The sequence below is a fragment of the Mastacembelus armatus genome, chromosome 4 (assembly GCF_900324485.2).
Source record: "Mastacembelus armatus chromosome 4, fMasArm1.2, whole genome shotgun sequence".
In the NCBI taxonomy this organism is placed as follows: domain Eukaryota; kingdom Metazoa; phylum Chordata; class Actinopteri; order Synbranchiformes; family Mastacembelidae; genus Mastacembelus; species Mastacembelus armatus.
In genome coordinates, this window is record NC_046636.1 from 4,010,385 (window position 1) to 4,034,083 (window position 23,699).

Genomic DNA, 23,699 nt, shown 5'->3' on the forward strand with positions numbered 1-23,699 from the left:
AATCTTGCCTCAGTGAAAGAGACCTAGGGCTTGGACAAAACGTCTAGAGCCACAGCATTCCTAGCTGGCTCTCCCCTTGAACACTGAGCAGAAGGCTGGGGCTGAGGGAGGCAGAGGGGAAGGCAGGCTGGAGGAGAGGCAGGGACAGGGAGAGCCGGGGCCGGGGTAGGAGCTCCGAGGCTGGGGGTTAGAGGGATGAGAGGGCAGGCGAGGCTGGGGTAGGGGAAGTGTGAAGGTTGGGGGGGGGGTGTGTGGTCCGGGGAACCAGACTGAGGTAGGAGAAAGGTGAGGCTGAGGAGAGGCCGCAATGAAGGTGCACAGCTGGACCAGGAGTGCTAGGCTAAAGGAATGATGAGGAAGAGAGAGAGGAGGAGGAGGAGGCCAGGAGGCAAAGATGAAGTGATAGTGTAAAGGAGCTAGGTGTCAGGGGTTAAAATAGACTGAGATATAACTTTAACTGTGTGGAAATGCTAGATGAAAGTAGGAGAAGAGCTACTGTTTTGAGCTGAATAAGATGTCAATTATAGTATAGGAACTAAGACTAACCTGTGAGTGAGGATAGACAAAGACAGGCAGCTTAACTAGAGACCAAAATAGAGCCAGAAAGCACTGGAGAAAATCATTATCTCAGTTTTAGCAGCGGACACTCTGGTTTACATATCCTGCCATGGATGTAATGCTGGTTTGGACAGCGGCTGACGTCCAATCAGACAACAGGATAGGCCTTGTCATAATGACAACCATGACATCACTGCAAGGTAAGCTGAGTGAAAGATTGGCTGAATGATTGACTGGGTCTGTGTTACCGACTGAGTGACAGGATAAGTTTACAGACTGACTGAATGTTTTCTTATCACTTCTGAAGCAAACTATAGATGGAGAGTATGTGAGGAAAAATTGAAGGGTTTCCATGCAGGCCATTCTGGCTTTGCTGGAGGTTTCATGCAGATTTATTTAGTAGAAAAATGGTTGTAGTGCTGTTCAAAGTGAGGTTTCTGCCTGTATGTGTGTTGCCATCTCTGTGATCTCCTTCCTGTCCTGCTGTGTCTAATGAGGCTCCTGCAGACGGAAGGAGAGAGGGTAAAACACAGAGGTGGGACTCAGTCAATATGATCTTTTTTTCTTGTTGACAAATGATATATGTTATTGCTGGCGTTATGGTAGAGTAACACCAGGGAAAATTAGCAGTTTTCCCTAAAATCTGCTGTTTTGTGTATTGCATTTTGGCTTTCATTCAGCAACCCAAAGCAAGTCACCGGCACCAAACTCACATTTTTACTGCACATACTCACAGAGGGAATGTGACCAGAACAGCCTCAGCCTCCTGTAGAGCCGGAGGGGTGGGGGGGTATGAATCATAAGGGATGGGGTCCACCTACTTTGCATTAGGATACAGCAACAGTGATTACTGAAAGAGGGTAAAGCATTTTACTGTTACAGTTCCACATTATGTGTATGCATTTGTATTTATACTTTAATTGTGTTTTTGCAGTTACTTTTAACAATTTTATACTAACAAAGTGATACAGTATAAAAATATTTTTTGTTTTATTTGCTAATCCACTGCTAATCCACTGTGGACATATTTGGGCTTAAATTTCTTTGCACACAGCACCATGGGGAAATAGTTTAGATCAGCAATATACTTGCAAAATCAAGGGTTGTTTAGTATGCATGCTGGTCAATTTGAGTCATAGATCTTTAATTTCCTTTAGTTCCTCAAATTTTTCCTTCTTTATTTTAAGTCTTTGGGCTCATTGCCTCTCCTGACCTGCAAACTGTATTTTTTTAGATTTATAGAGATTTTTAGATGTATAATTTATCAAATATTAAAATGATAGAACATTAAATGTGTGAATTATATAGTCAATATATTTAAAAATGTTGTGGCATTTGTGTTTTGTCATTTTCATTATTTTTTTTTTGAAAGATAAACTCTTCCAGTGCAGTAGTAGTTTTCTTTTTGGCAGTGAGTGTAACATAAATAGTGTCTGACACTGTTCTCAGCGGCTTGTGTGTAGCACCGAGGGGTCTACAAGGGTCAACATGGGGGTGTGTGTGTGTGTGGCAGTTAGGGGTCAGTGCCACGGAAACCTGGAATTGAGAGATGGTTGGCTTAACCCTTCACCCCAATACACACACACACACACACACACACACACACACACGTGGATGAGTGCAGTCTAATCGGCAGCCCCTGGTGATTTGTCCTCTCAGCTTGAAATGCTGTCATTCCTCCCTGCTCTCCTCACAATTACAGCCCTGAACTGAACTAGAAAATCTGCTCCAATCTAGCAATTAGTCCTGAGGCCACTGTGAATGTGTGTGAGTGTGTGTGTGAGTGTGAGTGTGTGCTCTTTGTGTTTGAGTTCTTGTGAGGACCAAACAGGAAGACTGATGATGGTGACAGCCAAATAGTGATTTTGTTTATGTTTCTGAAACATCAACATGTCAAATTATTTTTTTTCCTTTTTTTAAATTATTACAAACAAATTCCAGGGTGAATTAATTAGCCTCACACCAATGAAATCATTCCTCGAAACACAGACAATATTTCTCCAGAGTCTGCTGCAATGAGATTTTTATACTCAGAAACTTTAGCTGAATTTACACTGCAGGAGATTTTGTGTTAAACTGATGAAGGTGGATGGTGAAGAAGGCATATACATGTACATTTTAAGTATCAGTATATCCATATTAAGTTCCTATTAACCTGGTGTAATTATTGTACTTAGTCCAGATGTCAAGGATGATACAGATGTCCAGGATTACAAAATTAAGATCACAATTCCTCACTTCACAAAGCAAAGATGATGTAAAAGCAATGTAATGAGATAAAATGTAAATGTGACACTTAATGCATTTAACCTTGTAGGTGCAAGTGACATCTAAATACTTATGCATACTTTATAAATAGTAGTTCTACCCTTAGATTTCTTACATTAAAAGTGAAAGTGAAAATTTTGTGCTCTGGAATGCATATGCTTACACTCACTTTTCAAATGGTGGCATTTCTGAGTAGCCAAACCTGTCCTTATTGCAGCACCATATGACTTGCCTGGCTGGGACATGTAGTAGCCATGCCATAAGCCTGTAAATAGAGTTAAAGACAGCCTCAGCCTCAGTAAGTTTAAAGTAATCCAATAGAAAGTCCTTACAAGTGTTGCAAATACAAGTTAAAGTGTGAGCGTGTGAGGATGAAGTGGACAGGAGAGGAGAGGAAAGCTCTGCAATCAGGGAAGGAGGGAAGGTTTTCATGGCCAGGGGGAAGGCAGGCCTGACTGGGCAGCGACAGAGACGCTTAGTGCCGCCTGGCTTCCTCCTAAAGACTTGCCCCCCCCCCACCAACCACATCTCACTCCTGTATCTCCTTTTCCTCGTCCACCATCACTCTCTCCTTCACTTTCCTCTCTCTTCCTTTTGTCCCTTCCCTCCTTCACCCTCCACTTCCTCCTGCTTGCTCTCTCTTTCTCACTCTATTCCTCCATTTCTCTCACTTCCTTAGTTTTTTCCTCCCCTTTTCCACGTCTGGGCCATTACAGACACTCAGCAGTGGGCTGAGAGGCGGGGGTGGGATGAGGAGATCGAGGAGGGGGACAAAAGCCCTGAGATGCAGCGGCCTGACGAGAGTGGCTGGCTTTGAAAAGAAGCTGGACGGCTTCTTAATGCAGCGAGTGGACAGACAGACAGACTCAAATAGACAGACAGAGCAGACTCAGCCCTTTATCCTCATCCTTTGGGTGATGCCTGTTTTGGCCAAAAAAGCACATCATCCGCCTTGTGCCCTTCCCGCTCCGCCTGATGTTTTATCAAACACATTAAGATGTGATGGAGGGATAGGTGGAGGGAGGAGGAAAAGGGGGTAATGTAGCTGAAGGCCAGACACTTAAGAGGCTGACGGAGGAAACTTTTCCACTGGTGAGAGGAGGAGAAGCAAACACATAGATAGGATATAAAAGTGTGTGCATGCATTACCTTTAGAGGTTGCAGCTCTTTTGTTGACCATTAAGACACTGCACATTAGCATTTTGTCATTCCTACTGTGCAGCTGTTAATGTTAATGTTAAGGGAGAAAATAGTGAGAGTGGATGCAGCACATTAACAGCTTACGTGTTTTACAAAACTGCTTTTGAAGATGCAGCTCAGCTAATAAAAGCACCACCCTAAAATGCAAACATGATCAAACTGGGATCTTGTTATCATAATGATATGTCTGGTTGTACACGTAACGTTTTGTGCTTTGTGGACTTTTTTCTTGCAGTTAAGACATCAATAAAAAATAAAGTAAAATAATTTTACAAATCCATAACTCTTTGTGACACACTATCAAGACGACTTTTCTTCAAAAGCATCAGTAGTAAACAGATGAGCTGAATGGATTTACTGTCCAATACCCCTCTATTATCAACCTAATTCTCCGACCAATTTTTTTGTATTCTGTGGTATTACTTCACTCAGAGGGGAGGGGTCCTCAAATGATATTTTCTGCCTACATTTATTTGCTTGTGTTGGCTGTCTCTTTGTTGTTGGTGGTGTAGGAGTATTATTATGGATTTGGCTGTGAGAGCTTAGCTGGTCTGTGACTGTGATATCAGCTGGACTTTGATCAAATGCAACAAGCTCTAAATCCACTTTAATCAGCGCAGCGTTAGTTTACAGACGAAGACACTTTAAAACGACCAGGGCTCAGGGAAGTTTCTGACGCATCGGGGAATAAACACAGACTTATTTACACGTTTGTATTCATGGTAATAAACTTTAATGAAGCTAAATTTGCTATAGAAACAAATTTGGAGGTTGTAAACAAACAGTAATCATCACTAAACCAATAATTGTCATATAGATTGTCATACAGTTATTTTATGTTATAACACTCTGAAAGATCCTGTTAATTTTGGTCTCTATTATTGGATATCATGCTGTCTCTGAAACACTACGGCCTGTTCTTGGAAGGATGATTATGCAAAATTCTTGAGGTAATGATTTATCTGTGACTATGAAACAGACATTACACGGCAATTTTGATTAAACCATTTTTCTGTAAGTTAGAATAAAAACGAACATTCATCTCTCAGTGTGCATTTCAGTTGTCTGTCACTGCTCAGCTGCTCCAAAGTGCAGACAGATGAAGTTGGCAATTAGCTGGTGAACGTTACAGAGACAGAAATAAATTATTACAGGTTTAAGAATGAACAGATCCATGCAGATTGAGGTGTTTGTTGTTCTGATCATATATGACTCAGTTAGCAGTGGATTTACATTTTATATTGACTTTGAATTTTTTTTGAGTAGTTACAGTCAGTACATTGGTGTTAGCAGAAGGATATGATCAGGTCAGACAGCAAGTTAGTGTGGATTTATATTCCCATGCAATTAGCTGTAATGACTTGTATTTGCTTTCCTTCAGACTTTGGGATGAGTGTGAAAATTATATGACGGAAATGTTTATTCTGAACTTTACTTCCTTCTCGATTGAAGTTATCATTTCCCCAAATCTCTACAACGGAGGTAGTGAGAGCCACATTAGCAGTAGTCACCACACCCTCTTTTAGACAAAATGCAGCAAGTTAAAGTTGTCCTTGATGAAAAGTGAGCTATGGATGTACAGTATTGTTCTGCCTGGTAGACTCAGTGTGTGTTTAAACAAAAAGGTTATAAGAGATGACAGGGGATGGGTTTATTGCACAACAATAGGTTTATAAGGCTTAAACTGATCTGCAGCATACCTACAACAACAGCCAAACACACACACACGCACGCACACACACACGGATGCAGGCATGCACATGTATGCATATAGTAACCCCATTCAGCATGAGCATATGCCAACAAATTACGCACACACACACACACACACGGTCAGACTGGCCAAATCCAGCTAGCCCTTTCCTAAGTCTGGCCAAGTCCACCTACTGTAGCCACACACACACATGCACACACACATACACACATCCCAACAGCCAAAACCCAGTGACACCCACGCCAGCTCCCCATTTAACATGGAAACACACAGATATGTAAAATGTGACCACACAGCTTAACCCCCCAGTAGGAGCCACAGTGCTAACTGTAGCTGTGTGTGTGTGTTCATGACGGTCAGTACTGAGGCCTTTCCCTGTGGTTGGGGAGTGTGGATGGAGGGATGGAGAGGCAGAGAGAGAGAAAGAGGATTAGAGTGATATGGAGACAAAGAACAACAATAGTTTGTCACATTTTGTCAGAGAGGATTTTATGGAAAAGCTGATTTGGAGTCTACCACCAACAAACAATGATCGGAAATATGGGATTTATTACGAAATCAGTTTCCGAATTTGCATGAAGTTTCACAAAGCCTTAAGTGTGTGTGATGCGTGTGTGTGTGTGTGTGTGTGTGTGTGTGTTTTCATGCAAACATTTTAGCAGAAGTAAATTTCAATAGTAAAACACGGTATAAGTTATGTGAGTTATAAGGGCTGAGCAATGTGTTGGGATGTATGAAAAGTAAACTAATAGTTTGTACCAGTGACTGTAAGTGAGAGCTTCTAATGTAATGGTTGTTTTTCACATTTGCTGCTGTGGAAATTCTTATGAACACTTTTTCAGTTTGTGTTGGAAATGCATCAACACATGTCGCCCCTCACTCTGGATGTGCTGGACATGCAGAACAGAACAGGTCGCACACACACACACACACACACACACAGAAGGTTTCCCTGCCAATATCAAATATCACTCAGTGTATTCTGGTCAATGTCCTGTCGTGGTTTTAGTGATTCAACAGAGCATACCTAATACAAGTAGACTCTAATGTAAAAAACTACAGTATAGCCCCCATCTGAATGTATTTGCACAATTATCTAAATGTATTATTTTAATGTTGGAACAGGTTTTGCAGTTTGTAATCAGCATTAACTTACATCACAATAGAAATAATGATAGACAAAATATTTTGCACTTAAATAAGCACAGTGATTAATGAAGAAACAGCAACAATGTTTGAAAAATTAGTATGAAATCTTGTAAAAACTCTCAAATGGAGATCCACAATAAAAACTAGCTGCTTGTTCTTTTGCCAGTTACCATAAATAAATTTCAATAAAGTTGAATTCAAAATCAAAACACAACCTCAGCACAGATAACAATGACTCAGATAACAATGAGTGTAAAGAAAACATCCAAAATGATCCTATGTGCTCTTCCCACCCACACTAGTCAAGTTCATATTATATGTTTTGAACTTGTTAACATTCAGACCAACTTTAAAAATTTAATTATGTGGGCAAATATTTTTGCAAACAAATGTCACCTGATACCTGAGTTATGGCTGAGTTTCCCTGCTAAACACAACTTGGCTGATCAAATATCCAATTTAGAAAAACACTTTGTTTATCCACTGAGGAATTATTATTTTCACAGAACTGCTGCAGTATCATACACTCTAAAATTCAAACTACTTTCATCCACAGTTTAGTGAAAATGTCTCCAAACCAGCAGGCAGCGGGAGCTTCCAGACACAGGCGGCGTGAGGGGCAAACAGCAGGATCGGTTTGAAGTGAATGAAATGATTTAATGTTTCAGAGTCGGCCTCGCCCCCGGGGAATGGAACGATATGGGCTCCTAATTGACACCAGGTCAACTGCCTCCCTCTCTCACACACTCACACAGTCAGAGGCTGCTTTCTGTTTCACACTGTTTCTGCTTCAGCCGCCTCACACACACACACACACACACACACACACACACACACACACACACACACACACACACACACACACACTATAGGCACTCCAGTAGCCAGACCAGTCCAGTGCTGGTCGTTGCCGGACAAACAAAGGCCTGTGCTGTCTGACTATAATGATGGATGACCAGCAGTCTCATATTTTATAGGGATTTCACATGAGTCAGTCTGTTCCCAGGCTGAGCTACAAGTCAACAGCCTTCTATCAGGCCAACCAAAGCCTTTAAAATGACATGTTTCTGAATTCTTGTAAAAAGGAGAAATGTTTTATGATTTTATTAGGCTTAAATAAGCCATTGCTGGAGCAATAGTTAATGACAGCTGAATGTGATTAGCAGGGAGTGGAATGTTTTATTAGTGTCAGTATTAAGTGATTGACAGAGCACCAGCAGTCATTATTGTTCACTTTTAGAGTGTGTGGACATATTACACACTGCAGTCGCCATGTGAAAGTGTGTTTTGTAAGTCTGTGTTATCACGATAGCTTTTTATATATGTATTATGTATTAACTAGTCATTCAGTCTCTTATTGAGTCCTGAAATCTTGTTTTTATAAGACAAGCTAAAAACAGGCTGTTAATGGACTGGTGTTATTATCCTTCAATTGTGGTAAACAATGTGAAGCATTTTCTAAAATCCGAGGTATTTTAACTGGTATGCCACCCTGCCATGTTCTGCTTTGTTTTTATATACGGACACAGTAACACCTCAATTCTGAAGCACTGCTGGTGTAGGGGTCTCAGGTCTTTCTTGCAAATGATCACTCTCCTTGTTTTCTGTCATGTTTTTTCTGTTCATCCCAATAAAACAAAAATGCCCCACCAACCACTAGTTAGGGTTAGAGAAAAACTAGGGTGAGGTTAGACAACTAAACAATTAGTAATGTTTACAGAAACATTGTGGTTATGGTTGTTTTAAAAAAGAAAAGCATGTATTTGAACTGCCCAAATATGTTACTTCCTGTACTGGAAGTGAACACTGGCTTTGGGTGTTAATTGTGAGTTGGAGTATCGTCTGATGTGGATGTAATGCTAAAGGAAACTGGACGGACAATAATAATCTCCTAGTGGTGGAGAAGAGTCCTAGTTCATTTTTCTTGCCAATCATAAAACTACGTTTTGGAGTGTAATCCCAATAGACAGCTGGAGAACATGTACCTCAGTGTTGCTGTAGTAGTAGTAGTAGTAGTAGTAGTAGTAGTAGTTGTAGTAGTAGTAGTAGTAGTTGTTGTAGTAGTAGTAGTAGTTGTAGTAGTTGTAGTTGTAGTAGTAGTTGTAGTAGTAGTTGTAGTAGTAGTAGTTGTTGTAGTAGTTGTAGTAGTAGTAGTAGTAGTTGTAGTAGTTGTAGTTGTAGTTGTAGTTGTAGTTGTAGTTGTAGTTGTAGTTGTAGTTGATGTAGTAGTAGTAGTTGTGTGCAGTGTTGAGCAGCCCTGGCCTCAGTTAGCATTGGCTTGAGGTCCACCCAGGTGTGAGCCACTGTCTTAACCTAAAGGTGAGAGAGTCGGGAAGGGAAAGCCCTTCACCTCAGACCCTTCTGCTACACATACCTGGTCAGGTGCAGCACTAGACTCTTTCATTGCTTTCAGTGGGGGCTCTGGGTTGTGATGCATTTCTTAATAATGTGATGGAAGCACGTTTAAGTTAGAGGTCTTCACAGGTCTATGTGTCAGGATCTAACATGACCAAATTACTGTACATGTAGCTTAAATGGGTTAGACAGGATCCCATTATGATGCGGCAAGTCTGGGCTCTTTGACAGTGTCTTTGGACGTGAGAGTGTGAACTGTGAAGTGCAGTATTGCTCCTCTTTCTGACTATGGCATGTTGTTAATTGTTGTTGGTATTCTCTCTTTGTGTAGGTCTGTTTGAGTTGACTACAACTGAGTGTCTCTTTTAAAAGAAATGATTTTTGTATTGTGTGCAGTCAGATTTTCCACAGGTCTGTTTCCTACTGAGTCTAAAAATTTCACCCATATGGATGTTTGGGTCTTACCACAGGCTGTGACACCTGAATGATCTCCAGTTTCACACTCTGTGTCAGAGCTAAACACATTCAAACTGGGAGTTGACCAGTACAGGCAGCAGCTCCACCTGCAGTTTAAGTGTCAGTGCTTTGCTCAAGGGCAGCCATTTACCTTCATCCTTGCAACACCACATGTTTTGCAATATTCCACATTTGAACTCGTGATTTCAGGCCAACAAAAAAAAACATCCTTATTCTGCTTCTACAAACCTTGAGATACAGATTTGCATCTCCAAACAAAATAAAATCTGCTGAAGTTATGAGACCCGCAGATGGAAGCCGTGACACGAAGAGAAAGGAGTGCAGGTGTCACAGGCGACGCCACCAGATGATGAGCTCCCTCCATGACATTTTCAACCCTCCGATTTATAACGTGCAGCAAGAAAACACGTCCTGCACATCTGAACAGCGACGCGATGACATCTAATCAGATGCCAGAGGAGACGATGGTGTCAGAACTTAGAGAAAACACACTGATTCCCCACCGGCTGTATTGTCACTAAACGCCACTTCTCTCTATGGACTGTAAATGATTTAATTTGAGCGCCAGATGTGGCGTTTAGATTCTGCTAGTGCTCGTTGAGAGAGACAGAGGGAGGAAGAGAGAGGGAGAGGGAGGGAGAGAGAATGAGGAAATGACAGGAAGGAGAGAAACAGCTTGGCAGACCGACAGCCAACAGCAGCCCAGGCACTTGACAGAGCTCTCAAACCCCATGATTGTGTGTGTGTGTGAGTGGTTTTTTTCCACTTGTGTATCATGACAGCTGAATGAAAATCAATCTGCTTCTACATCTGCCATCTTGAGTGTCGGGGAGCGCAGATGGGCCTTCCCTGTCACACTGAGCAAGCTGGCAGCCGACCAACTCAGGTCTTTCCACCTCTTCTTTCCTCTCTTTTCTAATCTCATCCTCTTCTTCCCATCCCTCCTTCTTCCTCCTCTCTTCTCCCCCGGTCTTCTCCCTGCTAATCAGATGCCAGGCTCTGAAGAGGAGTTTTTTCCTGCGTTGACGTCTCCAAGTCACTTTGACAGCAGATGTTTGGGGCCTTTCGAAGCCGCAATCTGGGCTCTAATCACCCTCATTGACGGCTCCGAGGGCCCCTGTTGCAGCTCTGAATGGCAAATTAAAGCATTTTTAGATAACGCTGGTAATTGGCTAAATCGTTTATAAGCCCAGAGATCACACTTTTAATCTGCAGCCTAACATGACGGATCATGAAACCGAGACAGATCTCGTCCGTGTGTGTGTTTGTGGTGCGTTTCCTTGCCCCTCCAGCCCGTTTTGGTTTCTTTCCTGATGTGTTACAGTGTGTTTGATGCTCAATGATCTGCCCATCAGATTAACAAACACTAATCGTTCTCTCTTCTGTAGTTTGTCTCTGTGTCAGGCTTCCCCTCTATCCTCTCTCCTCTCTCTTCTCTCATCTGCCGAGCCCATCTCGTCTCTGGCATTAACTCCATTAGCCTGGTAATTGGCTCTTAAAGCAGCGGCCACAGACTCCGAAGGCCACTTAATGTCCATCTCCTTCCCTCCCTTCTCCTCTCTGCTCCTCAGTCGATCATCTACCTTCCTCAGTAAATAGCATTAACTAGTCCTGCATAGAAATCTGAGGCCATATTAGTGTTATCCTCCCCTCTCAGCCTATTGCCAGGCCTATGAGTCCCGATCGTTGGAGATGATATGGCTAAATGGATATTTTTTTTCTCACATCACCCGAAAATAAGGCTCCAAATAACCCCAAGTGTCACAGATGAATATGTAAATTCTGCATATGGAGATCTCCCTTCATTTTTAACTGAGCCCAAGAAACTAAATCTGTATTTAAAAGATGTGGATGTGGAAATTCAGTTCACCATCACAACCCTACCCCCCCCCCCCCAAAAAAAGCAATGGTCTTGCCTTTCATTTTCACATAGAAGATAAAAAATGTGAAGGTATTTAACCCAAGTGTGGAAATTCAGATAGTTGAGGCAACAGCACAAAGTTTTTCTGCAATTTTTTCAGTTTGGTGTCTTTTTTCAGGAAGCCCAAAGCCCTCGGTGTAAATGCATTTTCAAATGCAAAATTTGGGATTTTAGTGTAAAAATAAAAATAAATGTTACAGGAGCTTTCACTTATTTTTTATTTTTAGAAGAAATAAACAAGAACCCAGAACAGCCATGATGCATTCTGAGAGATTTCTGAAGTGTTTTGTTTAGGAGTTGAGACGATAAGAGGAAACCTTTGAAACCTTGAGATAATATTTGTGCAAATGGTTTGCAGCTTAACATAAGTTGAAAAGCTCATGATGTTTCTAATCAAATCTATATGTGCACTAAATCAGTAGCAAACCCTGTAGGTGAAGTCACTTATTTGGTTGTTTTGTGTGTTGAGAAGCCGCTGGGGTCAGGACCCCTCCACTGATCTTTAATGGGGCAGAGAGTTCTCTGAGATTTGCTGACATCTCATAGACTTTATGCAACCTGTGACATCCTGAGACACTGCTTCATTCCAGGCTGCTGTTGGAGTGATGACCACCAATGGATCTTCTCATATCTTTTTACGTTCTGAAGACATAAACAGTTACAGGTGACAGATTTTACGTCCTAATGTTGAGCTACTCAGCAGTTATGTGACCAATGGGAAAGAAGCACATGTTGATTATTGATTATTCTGGGATGCACCACAGTCCATGGACTAGATTCACCCTGCAGCTTCTGGTTATTGTTTAGATGAATGACTTTCTGACAGCATCAGGACCTCTGGACTGAGATCGGCGACAGCAAACATCAGGCCACAAGACAATCCTGTCAAGTTTAGATACCCAGGCTGAAACATTTGCCTTGTTGTTGTTTACATTCTGATGGTTCTCTAAATCCTTAAGAACCTTGGTGTCTCATCTGAGGGATTTTAGAAATAGAGTAATTAGTTAGTGATAGAGGAGCTGTTGGTGTGAAATGATACCGCCCTCCACCCCCACCCCAAGAGAGAGACAAATCAATCAATAACCTGCTGATTTATTTCACGTCCTTATCGTCTAATTTAATTGCTGGGTCTTTTGTATCTGTGGAGTTGTGGTGGTGGTGCTGAGGGGGAGATAAATAAGGCGAGGGTGGAGGGATGTTGAAGAGTTGAAGAAGGAGAGGAGCGGCAGGTTTTTGTGCTGTTGTTTTGTGTTTGTGTTGTTTTTTTGCCCATGCGTGGCAGCGTTTTGCAGGGAGGCGTTTCGCGACACAGCTCTGTTCGACAGCCTCGGCAGCGTGTTTACTGCTGCAACACTGCCTCCATTGGTTCACAACTGTAGAAGAAGAAACACACACGCACACACATACATACACACATAAGAGGAGAGAAAGAGGGGGAAGAGCAATCCTTCCACAAATTATCAGAAAGAAAAAATTTAATTAGCAATATAAATGCCAGGCGGAGTACATTATGTGCAATTGTCTTGCTATCTTTCCAGAAATTAGTCTTTTAAAATGAATTTGCTGTATTAATCATCTCCTGAAATATTTTTTGATCACTGAATTAATAGTTTTGCATTGGGGGCCTCTGTTTTTTTAGGTATTCATTGACATAGGTGATTGCCTCTTAATTATGACAGCGTCCTCCTCCTATCCGCGCCTATTAATTCCTGTGTTGTGGCGTCGCCGCAGCCCGCTGCCTGGCCCTGTATCTACTAATTACTTCTCTAATTGAATTTGCTCTCTGTTGCCAGGCTGTTTTTTAAGTGGCTGTTTGTTGCTGGGCCTCATTGTGTCTTTGTGTGACAGCTAGCTGCTCGCTGCCATGCTGACGGGAACAGGATGCTCTCTCTCTCTCTGTATTCATGGCTCTCCCTCTGTATCATTACCTATAGCTCCCAGACCTATGTAGTGTTTCCAGTGTAAACGGATGATGGAAATTAATTAATGAGAGCTGGTGAAACAATTACTCACCCCTCCCTGCTCACCGCTGCCCACCGCCCTGCTGTCATTGGTTCGAGCCTCTGTAGGATTGTTGTGACTAAGAGCCTGCCGCTCTTCAACTACCAATTCAAGATGGCATGTCTTTGGCGGATGATAAATAGCATACAGGCGAGTTATTTAGCTCCCTTCCTATCAAAGCACAGCTCTTCAGGCCGCAGCCAACTTCACTCTGGCTTAACTTGGAGTAGCTTTACAGTTTTTGTACCACGGTATGTAATGAAATGACAAACCTGTTGTTTGTAAAATATGGACCTTTACATTAATATTAATTTAAATGTTTTCCTTTAGAAATATGCCCAGAAATCTTTGTCACCTTTACTGCATAAGTGACATAGTTTCTAATTAAGCCAAATAGGATTTTTATTAGTACGACTGTACTACTTCCCTCTTAAAATAAAACTGCATTTGAATGTCAGACCAAAAGCAGGGTTTTCAATATTTTAGTAAAAAATTTATTTAGTGCCTAAACATGACAATAACGTATATATGGACTGCACATAATCACTAATTACCTTATTAAAAACTAGCACTATGGTCAAATAAATTACATCTCTCCAAACAATCTGCTTCCATGAATTCAATTAGACTGGAAATGCTTTAATGTTAAATATCTGGTTGCTGTTTTTGAGCCAAAATCCATTTTTCAAACAAGAAATTAAAAAATGTTTATATATTGTGCTATTAATTGGTGGCACTCACAGTAATAACAGTAATAATTATTAGTCTTTTTGAGCTGTGAGTCCATTTCACATTTAAAAGTGAGTATGAAGCAAAAACAGGCTTCTACCATTTGATTGAGGATTTTCTAACAATACTAGCAGTTAACAGATCTCACCTCAAACGTTCCCTGCTTCACTTTTCATTGTGTCTCAGGTACAAACACCAAAGACAGTGTGTGCATCTTTTGGAAAAAGAAAAAGTGAAGGCCATTTCTCTGTGCTGTCTGTGAAGGAGGTCTGGCGAGTTAATGGAGAGAGGAGGCTTCTATAGAAATATCTCTATCTGCTATTTCACTGCACACAGTGAAACCGTACTTTACTCACTCCAGATATCATGTTAGATTTAAAATAAAATATAATGTCACTTCAGGTCAGAGTTAATCCACCTGCATGGTCTTCACAGAAAATCACACAACATAGGAATGTAGGAAAATGATTTTGTATGTTCATACATTAATACCATCAGATATAAGTGCTTCAGAACAAGCTATTAATCACTTAAGGAAAATCCGAAATCATCATAAATGATCAGTTCAGGTTATTAATCAAAATGTGTGTTTTAATCCCACAAAATTAAACCGAGATGTTCCGTTTAGTTTGCTGCACTGTGGCTTTCAAGTTTCAATAAACGCTGCAAAGGTGAAAGCAGGTGGATTCCTGCAAAAGTTGTTGCAGTGGAGCGGTGTTATTAGACGGCCAGCTGAGGCACAGTCATGAGTAGCTTAAATGTGGGATTACACAAACGTGATGGACGTTAATACAAGGAAATAATTATTTTCAAACAAAGGAGTATGTGATGTTTCAGCTGTTCTTTGTGTCACGGAGAGTGAAGGGAGATATGTAGGAGGAATACAGACTCTTGAGCCTTAATCCCAACAGCAAATGCTCATAAAGATTATTAGTGGTCAGACTCACACATGCATTACTTTTGAGACCACAGATCTGTGTTGTTTTTAATCAATAAAATGCTCAAAATTACCCCAAAGTTTTAGTTACAGCACAATATAATACAACACTGCTGCTCGCATTATCGACCCATCTCAGTCAAACCCTGCTTCTTGCCTACATCCCAACTCTTGGCATCCTCTCCTCCATCCTTCAGTCCATTATCCTCCTTCCTCACCCAGCCTCACCCTTTTTGTTGTCTTTGTGAAACTTTCTCTCCTCCTGCCTCTCTTGGTATTGATCCACTCCCCCTCTCCTTTCCATCATCCATCCATCTCTCTCTCACACACACACACACACACACACACACACACACACACACACACACACACACACACACACCTCCTCTCTCCATCTATTGATCCTTCTCTCTCGATCTCTCTCTCTCTCTCTCTCTCTCTCTCCCAGATTGCTGCTATGTGGCTCGGCCTTTGTCTTCTTATCGAGGTTTTGGGGTTTATTCTGGCTGGCTGCTGTTATTGACAGGCCTCACGATCCACGGCCAACTAATGCATCCCTAATCCCACCTTTGTTACTCTGGAATGTTCTGTCTCTCTCTGTCACAAACACACACCCACACACACACCCACACATATGATATGCCACTACATGAGTATGTGTACGGTAAAAAGGGGCCACGATGTTGATCCTCACTTTCTATTTGTTGGGAAAGCCATCTATCAATCAAAAGGGCCTGCTGTCTGTGTGTTTTTGTGTGTGTGTGTGTGTATATATATATATGAATATATATATATATATATATATATATAAGTATGTGTGTGTGTGCATGTGTGAGCGTGCACGAGGGACTTGAGTGACAGGCCGAATCGTGGCTGAGGACGTTTGATAAGCTTGTATTGTCGGTCGTCATCCACCTCCCCACCACCACCACCTCCCTCCACACCTCCACCTCGATAAGAAATACATTCGACTAGAGCTGATAACGGTGTCAGGAGCAGCAAAGCCACACTCTAAAGAGACACACACACGCCACGCCACGGGAGAGGCGTCTTTCTTCAACACCTTGGCTGTAAATGATACTCTCAACAAACAGCAACGACAACACCACTCAGGAAAAAAGATTCAGATATCGTGTGTGTGTGTGTGTGTGTGTGTGTAACAGAGGGTGTGTTTGAGGCAAGAATGATGTGCGATATGGCTGGAGGAGACGCTAGGCTTATTGAATAAGGTCTTAGAGATAGCACTAAGTGTGTGTGAGTGTGTGTTTGTGTGTGTGTTGTAAACAGCAGAGAAAGAATACAGTAATAGGCTTAGAGCGGCTGAGGCAGAGTGTCAGACTTAACAAACAACACACACTCTCAAAGACTGACTGACAGCTGTCAGTGTGTGTGTGTGTGAGTGAGATGTGCACAGGCTCTGTTACCAGTTTATTAGGTACAAATTGATGCCGTCTAATCTAGCAGTCTAAACAGGTGATAAAGTTTTCAGATTGTATGTTTCACACGTGTTCAGCTGTTTGAGGCTTTAGTTTCTGTTGAATTATATTTCATTCATGTCTGTGATGCTAGGCTAAATAACATGAATCCCTTTTTAAACTGCCAGCTGAGTGCATGAGTTGCATCAGTTTAATGTGCACATTGACCTTCAGATCCAGGTCTCAGGTGAAGGTTTTGTTTTACAGTAAGATCTTTCCAAACATTTTCCTTGCTGAAGTTTAAGATGTACCCAGCCTACAAAGGCCATCTCTCTCTGCATAAAAAACTGCAGGCAAAAAGTGTCATAATTGACTCCAGAGACGTGATGACAGAGGAATTTCACTGCTGTGGCAGGAAACATCATCTCTGAGTTTAGAAAAGGTCATTACTGTGAGCGTGGGTGGAAACGCAGTCTCATATCAGACACCAGATTCCAAAGTAAATGGCAAATCTGGTTTGCTGTCAAACGTACTTAGAGCTCTAATAATTAGTCAGTGAATTGATCACTGAATGGAAAGAAAACTAATCAGCAGCTGTTTGTTGGATTATTGTTTTTTTTTAAGCAAAAATCACCAAAATCTGATATTTCTCAAAAGGAAGAATTTGCTGTTGGTCATGACTGAGATTTACAAATTGACAATAGTGTGAAAACACATTTTTGCCGTGGTGTCTGGTCTCAATATTAGCTTCAGTTTTTCACTGTAACTATGTAGCAGCAAGACAAGAACGTAAAGGCCAGATTAATTTTTTATGTTCATCTGAAGTAAATGATGAATTGGGATTAAAAGATGTGAGATCAAGAAAAAAAGCTTGATAAATGTTAATGGTGTACATTGATAGAGAAGATATTACTTATAAAAAAAAAGACATTTGTCCAGAATAGAGGTTTGGCAACATTATTATATGGGGTATTCAGTTCAGAAAAAGAAGTAGTAGAAAGATGAAAAAACAGGTTGGGTATACACAACATTTGTACAAGTTGTCCATTACTGCGGTGAAAAAACAGTGACCTGTGAAGAGATTTCAGGAATAGGGCCAGAGCATGAAGTGAGGGCAGGACGAAGGAGATAAAGGAGGAAAGAGACAGAAAACGAAAAAGATAAAGAGAGTGAAATTACCAGAGGGCAGTGAAAAGAGGGTTATTGTGCATGTGCATTAACAGGGTGTATGATGAAGTTAGTTTTTTGTGTTGTGTGCAGTCACTAGGGGCTAAGGAGTCAGGAAGAAAGTGGGAGGAGAGGGGGGAAATCAATGCCAAATTACATGCGCTCAGCTGGCCCATTGTACAGTATGGCTGCTATATTCTAAAGAAGGCCATGATGATGCAGCCAAATGGTGGATGGACTCCAAGATCATTTTTATTGATTTTGAGGAGCCGTCAATGGAAGCGAGAGAAGAGGAGGAGGGCCTGAATGTGTGTGAGTGTGTGTTGAGGTTGGGATGTGTGTCACAGGACCAGTATAATACCCCCAGACCCCAGCTTTTTGTCCCTGTCCACGCATTAACAACACACCCCATCCCACTGCTTTTCATTTACATTAGCGTCTGGATGGGCGAACGAAGGATGCAGGCACAGAGAGGAAGAGGGCGAGAGCGAGAGTTTTCCATTAAAGAAATCATCTGGTAGCAGATGCCGACATTGTTTGGGTTCGGGAGCCCAGAAATATTTGGTATTAGAGCTGATGAGGTGAACATCAGTGGAGTCATCTAGTTTTCCACATCAAAGATAATAGATGTAAAGCTGTAATGAAGATTGGATTTTATGGTTGTCTGTGCCTGAGAAAGAGAGAGAGGACAGTGATTTTTGTAGGTACTTTGAAATTACTGAAGAATCCAGCCCAAAATAATCCAGCTGTACTAAATTCTGAAACCCTTACAATGAGCAAAAGAAGAAAACCACAGTCGTCCAAAAAGCTATTTCACTGTTTGCTGGCGCCTTGTTATCTGGATACAATCAGAGTCAGGTTGTGGTGATACAGAAGTGCTGGCCAATAAATTGTGCACATAAAAATCATACATAATACCAAAAAATGAAAAACACAGAGACTATAAATTACATCTTCTCCTGTGTTTAATACTTTTGATTTTAGTGTGTGTTGTGTGTGTTACATGATAAACCCATGGCAGCATTTGATCGTTTGATTCTATTAGGTGGTGTGTGTATCACAGAAGAACACAGCAGCAGCAAATGCAGCAGATGTTAACTGTAGGAGGCTAAAACCTGACAGTTTGGGGCTGTATGCTAAAGGGCAAACTCACACAAACACACACAAACAATCATGTTTCACTTTAATTCAGAGGAAATTACATGGATTTACATTCATTTATGGGAAATTCTAGTCCTGAACTTAACTTTAATCTAAATTTACCCTAATTTACCATAATCCTAATTTCAAACCAAGTCTTCACCTTAAAATTGGACTTGGGGACCCATAATGTGTGTGTAGAAACAGATTTATGCACACAAGGTACACACTTTCTCTCCCGAACATAGTCAGACTAATACAAGAAAACACAACAGCAGCAGCAAGAATTGGGAACATATTCTGTCTGTTGGTGAATGCACAAACAGGCATGCATGCATATTCATTAACTCAGCACAGACAGATGTTGCCATCTGTTGCATGTACCCAAGGCTCAAAACCTTTGCTTAAATAAAAAACAGCAGTACCACAAACTTAAAACTGCTCCTCCTGAAATCTTGCAAGTAGAAATACAGAAAAATACAGAAGTATTAACTGCATCACTCTCTTGAGTGTAAAGAGTTTGGCTGCTTTCAGACTTATTAAATATCAATGCACTAACCTGTGAAGCATTTGATAGTGGTGAATCAGTCATTGCATGTCCATCTGCAGAGGTGGATAATAATTTGATGGCTTATTTCATGTTTTGTGCCTACATTTGTAATGTGGAAAGTGTTTTATTGAATGTGTGTTAATTTAACCTCTAGTTTTCATTGGAATGTAATGCAAAATACTTTTTTTTTTTCAAAAGTTGGCAAATAGTGCAATGCAAATATTGTGGAATCGTCCCTATTTATAGTTCACATTTTGACTTGTTGTAAGTGGGAACAGCACAGGTGATACTAACATTAGCAGCGTCTGGTGTGTTCAGGTGAACCAGTCCAACAGCTGCTGGAACTGAAGAAGCTAAATGGAATTCAGCCCATCAGTTTTATCATTTATACCTGTGCTTGTTCTACTGCTGCAGCATTTCCTGCAACACCTTTTCTTCATCTGTCCAACGTTTCCGTCTCCGTTTCCTCATACAGCCCTGACTCTCTGTTGCTCTTATGAGGTCTCTGACACTTCAACTCTTTCTTTACCTTTCACACACTCGTATACACACTCATAAACACACACACACTGAATTAGGCAAACAGCCTTAAATGTATTTTCCCGTGGACTTCAGCATATTTCTGCATCCTTTATGAGCTGGTTGTGAAATTCAACAGCTGCTGTTTAAATAAGTTGAAGACAAGTGTGTGCGTGTGTTTTCAGGTGGGGTTAAGTCACGACTCGCTCTGACCACAGTGAAACACACACACATTATCAGTGAGGTGCTACCTTTCTCAGCCTGAAGATAAACCCCAGTCATTTACGACTTCTTCACTTTACAGCTTGTTGACTCCATGACTCTGGCTGTTAGACTTTCTGTAGACCTTTGAGAGACAATGCAGGATGAAATGTCTCCGTGTGTATCAGTGCATGTAGCCTGGTGTTGCAAAAAATTCCCAAATATTCCCACTCTATCAGTAACTTATGTGTGTTGCAGCTGTGTGCTTTACAGAAGTCTGTTGAGTTGTTAATGGAAATATACTTTTTTTTTTTTTTTAACAATCTTAATATGTGCAGGTTTACCAAGGCAATAGTCTGTCGGTGCAACCAGGAAAATGTCTTTGTCAGTTCTCAGAGAAGCTTCTTCCCTCTGTTTGACCTGTTTTGTAACCAGCTGCTAAACAGACGAGGAAGAGCTGGAACAGAGCAAACCTCAAATATTGACGAACACGCAGGAATCTTAAGCTTCTCGTGCTGTCCTGCACTAAATATGACGCCACGCTGTGACAATAAAGGGACAGCCAACAGATGAGTGGTGGTAAAGGTCAAGTGTGTGTAGAACACGCCAGTTGGTACTTCAGGTCTCAAGATTATGTTTGTATTTGTCTTGTTGTTTTAGTTGTCTTGTTACAGATAATGCAGACCTTTGAGTTTACACACAGGACTTTTGTTGACCTAACTTTGCGCTTTAGGAAGTTGTGATTGACATTTTCTACATCAAAATATTAATTAAGAAAAAAAATCCAAAGATTGATGAAAACTAGACTAGTTTCAACTGCAGTAAAAATTATAAAGTATAATGTGAAATAGCCCTGATCTTAGTCATAGCCCTTAAAAAAAATATACTTCTCTTTGTGACACTTGTGTTTCCTCGTTTACGTGTGTGTACCTGTGTATATATATATATACATGTATGCATGTTTATGTGTGTATGTGTGTAAAAGCTAGGGAAATGTCCTGGTACGCCACCAAAGCAGGGCCATTCCCCTGCTAACCATCCATCACAGAGGTCTGATCCTGCTATGATCATCCCTAGACCTGGATAAACATCAAAACTCTCTCACTAATCAGACGCCAGCTTCAGTCACTTTGTCAGAAGACAAGCCAGCATACTCTCAGTGTAGACCACTGCTATCTGTGTGTGTTTCAGCCAGGCTTAAATCTTCCTGTTTCTCCTGTTGCCTCGGTGCCTCTTTACCCTGCTGACCATGGCTTATATTCTTCCCCACACACAAACCACTAAGCATAAACACGAATGTGTGTAATTTTGTCCATTTTGCTGGGGACAGCAAAGCATCAGTTACTTATGGTGGAAATGTTTTTCAGAGTTGCTGCTCTTCACTGATTCGAACATCTAAGGTGGCATTCAGGCTGAAAGTAAAACCAAATTAAAGGCACAGAAGACCATGAAATGTGATCCATAAAGTGTAGTTTGAGTCATACACTGATGAATTTGAAGGTTTATCAGGCAGCAAGTAGACTGCACAGTGCTTTATAAGACTGTCAGATATGACTAAGAGATTTTGCAATTCAGGAAAGGCATCCTAGCCCCCAATTTTATCCACTTTCGCAGCAATTGCCTGATAAACAGACGAAACCATATTCATGCAGTGATTAGCCAATGTAGCAGCGCTGCACACTTTTTTGCCAATTTGACATTTTCCATCGTGTCCCTCATTGTGAAAACACAGTCACCTCGTTTAAATGAAGGAGGAGGCATTTTTGATGCATCACTGAATTGGCCTGAACACTAGATCTAATACTGGAGTTCAAGTAAAAACACTGTTACCTTAAATAAATTTGACTCATGCAAAAGTATTTTCTGTAAATATTTACTGTGGTAAAGGTCAAACTATATTAGTTAAAATGTCAATCTAAGTCAAGTGGTGCTCAACACCTCACTACAGGTAGAGGTTCCATTTTTAGCATTTAGCCAGACCATGCATGCACCTGTTGGTCAACGTCATGGGTTTGTTTGATTTACGTCACTTAACATGATAACTGGGTGGTGCATTATACACCATACACATGACCTCCACCCCTGCTAAACACTGCCTTTGTGCAGCAGCAGCACCAATATCCAAACCACTCAGCTGAATAACAGCATGTGAAGCAAGGTTCTACAGACTTAGTTCTAGGAACTACCGGACTGAGGAAGAGACAGTGATACTATAGTGATGTCACTTCACACATTCAACCACAATGCCACCAAAAATGTTCACATTTCACTTTTTCATCTGTCACATAGGCAGACTTGACTTTGGTGTTGGTCCGTTAGTGAGTTTCTTTCCACGTCCAAAGGTGTTGTGTACACTATTAAAATGAACTTTGAAAAAGAACAGTTGCTGGTGCTGCATTAGTGTTTGACCAATCAATGTGGTTCCTAATGTGCTGAAAAGTACCTAAACTGAAGTAGGAGCTAAACCAGGCCCCCAAAAAATGCAATAATATACTCTGAAGACACTTAAGAGGCAATTTAGGGTCAACACAAGTTCAAGTGGTTCAGTGTGTAACAGTGATGGATAAAAAGTTGATGTCATTAGTCGATGTCCTCAGATTTATAATAATACAGACGTGTGTGTGTGTGTGTGTGCGCCTGTGTGTGCGTGTGTGTGCGGGTGCAGGCATGTGCGAAAGTATCATCCCAGCTCGGTAGCAGCTAGCTAGCGGCTAAATGACTCTCCACACTTCATTAGCAGCGATGAGGTGAGCTGCTCATCTCCTCATTGTTAGCTAGCGCTAAGCTGCAGTAATCCCAAACAAAGGGCCGGGGCCTCGCAGCAGCCTGCGCGGATTAGAGCGCTTTCTAGAAACATCCGAGAGAGATTCATTCTCATTCAAATTGGCCTGTAAACAAAACCAGCAGTGGCCGGGAGAGAGAGAAGGGAGATGAGTGTATGATGGAGTGAGTGTGAAGCATCTCGTACGGACGTGTACATGTGTAACATAGCAGCATTTTATGTATGTGTGTGTGTGCAGGCCAGTGTATAATACTGAGAGTAGGGATAGAAACTCCAGAATCCCAAAGTGTGTGAGCAAAAGTCAGAGAAATGGAAAGAGAGTTTGGGTTTGACCCTGTGGTGTTGAACTGCTGAAAAGCTTATTTTTCACTGGTCATCCAAATACTTTTTGCTTGTTCAGGGTTTCAGATTTTTGGCACAAGACAGTGGAGATCAATGGAGTTTACTTTGATGCTCTAAACTTCACTAAATTAAATTTGCATGAATTTATATATTTTCCTCTCGTGATCCAGATCAAATCAGCTTCAGGTTTATGTTTTTGCCCCAACCAATCACCTCCTCAGCTTCTCAGTTTGGAAACATTCTTTCTGGAAATGGAAAGTTGCTGCAGATTATT

General features: G+C 41.3%; 1 long non-coding RNA gene across 2 annotated transcripts in view; it reads left to right on the plus strand.

The window, feature by feature from the left end:
* The first annotated feature begins 322 nt into the window (after positions 1 to 322).
* Positions 323 to 23,699, plus strand: part of LOC113140055 (uncharacterized) — a 68,774-nt gene continuing 45,397 nt past the window's right edge. For both annotated transcript variants that reach the window (XR_003296618.1, XR_003296617.1), the window contains exon 1: positions 323 to 758. This is a non-coding gene — a long non-coding RNA (uncharacterized LOC113140055). The remainder of the gene's footprint in view (positions 759 to 23,699) is intronic.